Below are 9,016 nucleotides of genomic sequence, written 5' to 3' on the forward strand. Positions count from 1 at the left end.
ACCTAATAATGAGAAAACTTCATCTCTTTTTTTTTTTTAATGACTACTTGTTGTATTGAACATTTTGTATAATTCATTCTTTACACCAAGTTAAAAAAGGGGGGATTGGACAGTGGGTAAATAAAGTGCTTTATTCATGAACTTGTGTCAGTATTTTTGCATCTTAAACTAACATTGTTATGAGCAAAAAATTACCAAATCAGACTGATACTTTCTATATGGCATTAATATAATGATATTGCACATTTTTTGTGGATTTAATCAAAGAGTTTTAAAAACATCTTAATTTTAAAAACGGACTTTTCGGTCAATTCTTTGTGGATTTTATAGGGTTAAAGACCCCCTTACAGCACCCTCCGTCATGTGACCCAGTTTCATGCAAACTTCCAGTGACAGACATGTGAACCCATATTACACTAAAGTTTACCTGAGCAAATAAAAGAGTTCAGGGTCGACTAAACAACTTTAAGGGTTCAGGAGCTGAGGTCAGAGAGGTCATCTCTGGTCTTCATCACCACCTCAACTGGTAACAGTAACTGGTCACTCATCCATTCTCTTAGTCCCTCTGTGTGTGATTTTTGGCATTTCCAGTTATCCATTACAACTATTCTTGCTGTTCATCTGTTCTAACTTCACTCCTTCTCACTGCAAGATTTCTCTGTTGGTGTGCATGCCAAAAAACGAACACAAAGAAAAACACAAGTTTAGGATTTTTACACCCTATAAATTGTTGCCGTAAATTTCAGGTTGTAACTTTTAAGACAATCTTATTTTAGGTATGTCATTTAAACCAAATGTAGCAAAATTTCCAATAGGGGGAGATGTTGTAAGACTTGGTACTAAATGTTTAATTTGAAACAATTTGTCTCTATTGTGTTTGATCCATTTCCTGCAGTAAGTAAGTACTTTAAGAAGGAAATGTATTCAAGAATGAAAAAAGGGAAATGAACCTCAGCAAAAGTTGATGGTAAAAGTGAACCAAAGTTTCAGGAGCAATTTTACTTCTTCAGTTTCAGGAGATCTGCAGTCTTCAGACGATCGATGTGCATGGCTCAGCCAAAGTCACTAAGTCAAAGCCTGTGTTTCCCATTAGGTAATAGATTCCCGTTAATTTCCTCAACACTCAAACCAACCACAATTGCAATAAACATGCTTAGATTCCTTAAACTCGCAAACAAAGTTTTCCATTATTCATCCAGGGTTTTCTTTTATGAGATATACACAAGTCAGTTTGTTGAAACAAATTTCCACTTTAACATCTGTTGCTGACAAATGGATTAAACCGCATAGACAAGAACAAAGCAGATAAAGGTTTTTTTTAAATGTTTCAAATTCACTTTTTTTTAAAAGACCTTTTAAACCAAAGACTTGAATCTACAAAAAAGGTAAAATTACAAAAAACTCTTCTTAAAAGAGGAAAAAATAGAGCAAACTCCTGAATTTAAGGCAACTGGCTGCACTAAGTAATGCATTTTTAAAAATCAGCTTGATTTAAAAAAATGTAGAAATTGGAATTGCCTAAAAACTTAGATTTAAAAATGTAAAAATTTGGGCAGCCAGTTACCTTCCAACTTACATTTTTTTCTATTTTCTACAGTGTGCAAAGCAGGCTTGTGTCAAATCTGAGAGTTGCTATGCCCTTTTTTAAGTCTCTGCAAAATTAGCCTGTTTTAAACTAATGGCGGGTCATGGGAGCAGTTATTTTCAGTTTCTTTCTCTGTGAACTTCACCTATCAGCAGATTGACAGTCAACAGAGTGGGAGCAGGAGGCCACAGCTGGACAGAATAACAGGTGTAGGCAGAGCAGGATTAGGGAAGAGTGAAGGGGCAGAAGGATTTAAATCAAATAAAATGACTGAGGAGAAAGTGGTGGTTTTATGTTATTTGCCCTCATTCACCCATTTACAACTGTTCCGTAAAGTTTGATGAGCTGAAAAGTTTCCATTCCAAGACTTGCAGAGGTCAAGACTCAGCTCATAATATAGAACAATGGATTCTCAAATAGAGAAGTAAAAACATGACAAAGTTGTGCAATAGTTCATACCCCAGACATCTCCCGGAGGACACTGCAGCAGCTGAGCAACAGACTTCCAGAGCTGTCAGCGTTCTCACTCGTCCACCTCATTGCTCACATCTGAATCAGACTGAATTTCTGTACAGGATGTGACATGAAGTGGACAGGCTTTCCAGGAGACAAACACGCTGACAACACATTTGCCAAACATTCCACAACACACTGCCACAAAAAAAGAGTCTCCCTGGAGACCAAACTTGGTGGGGCAGAGGCTTGAGTTGGAAACCTGTGAAGCGATGGTGGCGACGCTTTCATCTCTGAATTATGTGCTGTGTCACATAACACTCGCCCACTAATGTGATGAGCTGACCACGCTGTTCACTGGAGAAAAAAGGTGCAAGTCAGTTCCAAACACTCAGAAGAGCTCCACATTTGAACTGGTGCTCCTTTATTTTACTATAACAGATAAAACTAAGTAAATGCATTTTTAAACAATTTGACACTACAAAATAATTCATGGATAAACCTCAGGTTTAATATGGTTACTATGGGTTACTATGTCCATTGTTTGTGATTTATACAGAAACTGGACTAAGATGGCATTTTAGGAGAGTTTGATTATAAAGCCACAAAAAATACATTGCTCTTTTTAAATTGTACAAATTTACAGTCTTTTGGGAAACCGTTTAGTGAAGCATTTAATTAACCTTTTTTTAAAATAGCATTTTACAGTCAGACTTTAATTTTTTTAAGGCACTTTATTTGTGACCAAGGCTGAAATGGAAGTTATTGTAACTTAATTTAAATCCTCCTTCAGAGTGATTGAAGATGGTTATTAGGTGTTAGACAGAAAGAATCTCCTGTCACATTGCAATTTTTGAAGAGGCCTCTGATGATTGAATTACTATCTTGTGAAGAAAATGCTCAAGATTTTCCATATAGTTATTTTCATCTTTTGAAGAATAGGAAATATAGAAGCAGGTGTAGAGATGGAATCAAAAATCACACCCTTCTTTGAAATGCTCTGGAAGTTAGGTAAATACTATAAAAAGTGTTTGATCTTAGCCTTGACCACAACAGTTAGACACTTGTAAATAGAATTTTAGTTTAATGCTTTTAATCTGTTGTTATGAATAGCTGCTGATTAACATTGTCCACACTTTCAAATCAGAAATGAAGATACTCCTGTAAAAACCCTGATTCCTGACAAGATTTCCATCTTTTTGCCTCTAAACTCAAGAGGCCTTCCTCTTCTGGGTTTTGTGGATGCAAAGTTCATCTCTCCTTCTTTCCAGATAGCCGTTTCCTCTGAGGTTTATCCCAGTTTACACCTGCAGTTATTTCATTTCCAGGTCAGCTGTCCTTAGCGTGTGTCTCTGAGTCAGGGTTGTGGAAAAGTGGTCTCAGTGGTTTCTGCTTTACATAAGGTGTGACTGAGCTCCATCTTCACTGGTCCCACGTCTGTGTTTTCATTTCTGCAGTGACTTTGAGTGAGAGGAAAAATGTCTGACTGGACTTGAATCAAATCTGCTACTTCAAATAGTTCATTTACCAACCGAAGTTTAAGTGCAGCTCAAGAGGAGCTATTTTCAAGTCAATAAGTCAATTACAGGAATTAGGCAAACAGGAAATGTGTTGGAAAGAGTCTGCACCTTGTTTACACGTCGGAATAAAAAGGCGGGTTGTAAGTATTGCAGAATTAGCTTGGCAGACATGCCCTGAATTTTGTACCAATGTGAAAGCGTCTGTCTCGCTCTTCCTGTTCACATTTCAACCAAGTCTATGTAATAATGTGACGACAGCTAATCAGGTCATTAAAATACTGATTTTAGATGGCAGTGGAAAGGCACCAATATTCATAATTATGGATAGGGCACATTGTAAAAGTGTTCTCAATGGTCTTTTAATTATGATTATTTTAGACAAAATCAAAAAACCTGCAATCGTTTTCAAAGACATAGTTTCTGCAGAGCGGCAGTAGTTCATCAGAAATTCACCTCTGAGTTGTGGGCGGAACTGTTGGCATAAGCCAGCCCCCATTTCCCATGGTTCCTCTGTTTACATGTAGCCTCTAAAGCTGCGTTCACACCATCTGTGTGTCCAACTCGCATCGGCTGCCTCTCCTTCATCATGCGGTGTGGGTACCGGATGTTCTCGGGTTGCCGGATGTTCTCGGGGTCCTTCAGGGTCCTTCAAATGAGTTATATCACTAGACGAGACATCACGTGGTTCCTCATGGGAAGAGAGCACCGCCATCTTGGTAAGGTCAAGTTTTGAAGACCAAATCACTTTTATAACATTTAATAAAGAGCTCTGTTTTTGCTTTCAATCACTTCATTATATGAAAAAGAAGAATGGCTTGAAATTGCTTAGTTTTGTTCAGAAATACAAACTTCACGAGTACCCCTAACTTAACTAGTATTAGACTACTCAGATTTTTTCTATGTTCCTTTATTTTATTTTACTTGTGTTTGTATTTATTTGTGTGTTATGTTCATTGTTTCTTTTTTTCCCCTCTTTTGTTTATTTTCTATGTCAATATGTTATATTTGGCAATGGTGACTGATCTTCGAGGCAATATTGATTACATCGTTATTGTTCGTTGTTAACGTTAATGTCATTGTTAATGTATGATACCGCAATTGTCAATAAAGTTTTTTTAAAAACTTCGCGACGTTAACTCATTGGTCGTGGCAACTTACAGCCAATCAAATAGTGTGACGTCATCATTGGTCGAAGGACCCTGAAGGACCCCGAGAACATCCGGCAACCGGAGAACATCCGGTACCCACAGGGGCACATTCTCTGCTCATCGCCTGTTCAAAAATGTGTTCCTAAGCTTGACGCCCCAGCCGCGTGTGGGAGGAGCTACAACCAGATGTTTGTACTGCTACATGGAGCTGTGTCTGTGTATATCTCAACGTATGGAAGACACGGATGAAGTGAAGAGATCAGGTTTATTTATTGTAAGGAGTTCTACAAACACATCGGTAATCCTGTCTCCATGTTTGGGTTCATGAGATCATCAATTAGGGGACCTTTTTGTTATTGTCTCTATTTATACATAAAGAAATATCACAAAGCTCAAGCGGCCTGGTAATCCCACAGCAGCTCTCTGTCTGCCAGCGTAACAAGCGAGCTCCGCTGGCCTCCAGACGGCCGCCCGAGGGCCGACGTGGGAGCGACAGGCCGGCCACATGTCCAGGGTGTACCCCGCTTTGGCCTAACAGTAGTTGGGACGGGCTCCAGCAACCCCAACGGGATCCATTTTCATTGATGGAAGCTCAGGCAAAATCACTCGTATTGGATGTGTATTCTACCCGCTAATCGAAACACTGAAAGCATCACGTGCCCAAAGCTAAGTCCCTGATTGGTTGACGCTCCAATGCGACCTTGCCAAAGTTTAAATATTTGAACTCTGGCCGCTGCTTAAATCGTGCCGTGCCTGTCGCTCAAATCGACAGGTACACGCTCAAATCCGGACCTCAGATCGCATCTGTACCATTGACTAAAAATTTTAAATCGCGTTTGGTGTGAACGCAGCTTAAGTCACTGCTACAAGTTTTTGCAAATGGAGTTTTTTCGTCTGCTCCTGATTCACAACCATTTAAATAAAGAAATACTCAGAAATGCAATTTAAGCTTGATTTTTCTTTATATTCACAAGAACATGCTAAAACTTAATTTTTATTGGAGTGAGTCTCTTATTCAGTAAAGCAAAGAACCAGTCAGCTCAATTCCCGTACTCACATCTCTGGTGTGAGCCTGAGATGTGAGTTGGGTGTGTGACTTCATCACCCCAACCTGCCTGCCCCGTCATCCCTGGATGTCCTCAGAAGATCCTGCCTGCAGCAGACAAAGATGTCTTTACTTTCACTTTAATTATTAAACTTTTTTGAAGGAGCATGTTTGTTTTTTGAAATCACAGTTTGTTAAACAGAGGAAACAGACATTCAATAGTTTGGAGCTTTTCAACCCTCTTCCCTTAAAAGTCCTTATGAAGTCAGCTCCACAGACACTTTCCAAAGCTGTGATGAAAATGTTTTTTAAGTGTACCTCTTTGTCAGCATCACCATTACTCACTCATTCCTGTCTAGACTGTATGGAGATGCCAGCTCACCTGAGGACATGTGTTAAAGGAGTGTGTTACTTTGCTCCTCCTTCATCCCAGGTGAACACAGACTGTTTTGGGAAATGGGTGACCAACCCTAAAGCCGATTTTTATTTTACTGTGACATGACAAATAACCACAAAAGACAGTTTGAGAAACCCTCCACAGTGTGGCAGGCCTACAGACAGACAGAGGTCAGTTTGATGAGTAACAGAGGTCTTCATCCACCGGTGAATGCAGACCTCTGAGTACAAACGTGTGGACAGAGTTTTGCAAAGAAATCCACAGACACTTTAGCAAACACAGCCAGTAAACATCACTGGTGTTTACCCTCTGCCCTTGCAGCATTTTCTCCCTGCATGTTGTTTCACCAAAGTATGTGTAAAGGAAACATAATTAAGGTACTCTCTGAGATTTACAGAAAAAAAAAAAACTTCATTTGCCTGCTTTGATTTTCAGACACCCGCTGTAAAACTGTCTGTTTTAACACTGCTTCTTGAAATAATCCTCTGACAGCCGTGTGAGCTGTGCCAACATGAACCCGGTGGGCCTGGGAAGCCTGAGTCAAGCTGTGGTAAAGGCAGAGCAGTTGTGAATGAGCATACTGCTGTCAGTGCCGCTCTGGCTCACAGGTCACACCTTGAAATGACTCCAGCAACTAACATCAGAGGTATAACACCATTTTTTTTCCTGCACTGGCAAAATCACAAAGATATTAGAAGTTGTGTGTCTCAAAAAAATGCCAGCATCATAACGGTCTCCATAAACTATCACCAATCTGACTTTTTTTGGTAGTTTTTAATGCTTGTGGAAGAGTTTGTCAACACCAGAAATGTACAGTTGCACCACTGCAGTTGAACTTGCAACTTAGTTGCAAGTGCACAATTGGGTTCGTTTATTAATCAGACCCAGTTTTGTATGAATTTAGACTGTGCCATTTAAAATAAATAGAACACTTCATCCCTATTCTTAAATCTCTCCACCCTAAAACAAATTTTATAGAAGTTCCTGCTCTTTTTGTGTTTTGTTTCCTTGGAATTTTTTACACTGCAGTCACAGCTTTATGACACAGTTTTATGTGTCAAATAGTGTTACTTGCTTTTTTCATCATTACTTCAAAGAGCTAGAACAAAAAATGTGCCTGTGTTTTAAAACGGTCCCCCAATCTTGAGTGCCCAGGGACCCCAGCAGGTCTTGTTGTTACAATTTGTTGTTACAGGTTGTTACAATTTGTTCATGTTATTCCCAAAGTTCACATAAGGAATCATGCATTTGTTGCTAGAAAATGTAGAAAAGTGTTTCTCAAAATGTTTCATTTCAATGGATTTCTGGGCCTAAGTCAGTCAAGGGAGCAAAGGGAGCAGTAACAGTAAAAGAATTCTTAAGCAACTCCGTGTGTGAGGATTTCAGACCATTTGGTTATATGATCCTTTTATTCCCATCCTTACCTTTTTTTGTTGGCTTCCTTCTTTCTACCTTTTTTGGTATGTGCCTCCTTTTTGGCTCAACGTTGCTCCTCCTCATCACTTTTGCCAAAGTGCTATTTTCCAAAGGAAATGCCTTAATGTTTTATTGGATGTGCAACAGACGGCCAAACACTTGAGCCACAGCCTATAAGGCCTTAAGTGAACGTGACCACAGTCACTCATGGCACATCCAAATCAGGGTGTAAAGAACAAATCCTCTCCAGAGGTTTTTGGCTGTGGCTGCAATAAATGTTACCGGTTGGTTATGAATCACCAAAAGGGAAAGCTGCATGACAAAGGCCTGTGAAGGAATGACTCACAGTCTGTGAACGGGCACACTGACAGACCTTGTTACATTATTTCCCAGCAGAAAGTGTCTCTGAATGAAGAAAACATTCAGAACTTTCCTTCAGCCTTTTTTGTCAAACACATACCCACAGTTTGATTCTGCAAACAAGGAGTTACAACTTTTCTAGCATGCCATCAAGCTACAAAAGTCACACTTTAAACTTTGCTAAATTGTATAAACTTTATTGACTAGGTGGAATAAGCAAACTCTCAGATCCATGTTGTCTTTTTTGAACCGATGGATACAAGTAAACAAGAGTGACATCATCTGAGCGTGATCATGCATTTGTCTGCTTGTACATGTTTGATGTCTATCTCCATCTCCTGTAATTACACAGTTTATTTATGCCCTTTAGGGATCCAGCAGATGACATCAGGCAGAGCGTGTTGCTGAGCACGACCATCTTCACCTGTTCACACGCTGCAGAGGTTCAGGTGATCCACGCCACATCAGACTACCAGGAAATTGGGACATCATAGAAAATGTGAAGCAAACTTGCAGGTTAGAAAAGTATCACATCAGATACTAATCTTGTTTGATGTAAAACAGCTTTATCTTAGATAATTCAGACACAAACAGAACATCAGGCTGCAGAAATGCTGAATTTGATCTTTGTAGGGTATTATGAAAGTTTTAGTTTGTTGTGGAGATGCTTTGGTCAACAGTGAATGTTTCAAAACTTTGGAGGAAGTCGGAAGATTTCTGACGTGAAGCAAGAAAGTTCTGTTTCCCTTTAAAAACCTGTAAAAAAGGAAGTTGTGCTTTTAAAAAGACTTCAACAGAAAATATTTTACACTTTCAGATAGGTGGGAAGGTAAAAAATAGCAGAAATTTATTTTTATATGACTCACAAATTTAATGGAGATTCATCTGAAGAATCAGAACTGAACGATGATTTTTCTTGTCATGGGGTTACTAAAGTGGTGTTTTTCTTGATTGTAAATGGCGTAAACAGCGCTTAACTACCTTCTTGGAAGGCCCAAAATGCCTTACAGTCACAGTCCCATTCATTATTGTATATTATATCCATTATTTCATTATTATTCACACACACACATTCACACACTGGTGTCAGTG

The sequence above is a fragment of the Oryzias latipes genome, chromosome 3 (genome assembly GCF_002234675.1).
Source record: "Oryzias latipes chromosome 3, ASM223467v1".
In the NCBI taxonomy this organism is placed as follows: domain Eukaryota; kingdom Metazoa; phylum Chordata; class Actinopteri; order Beloniformes; family Adrianichthyidae; genus Oryzias; species Oryzias latipes.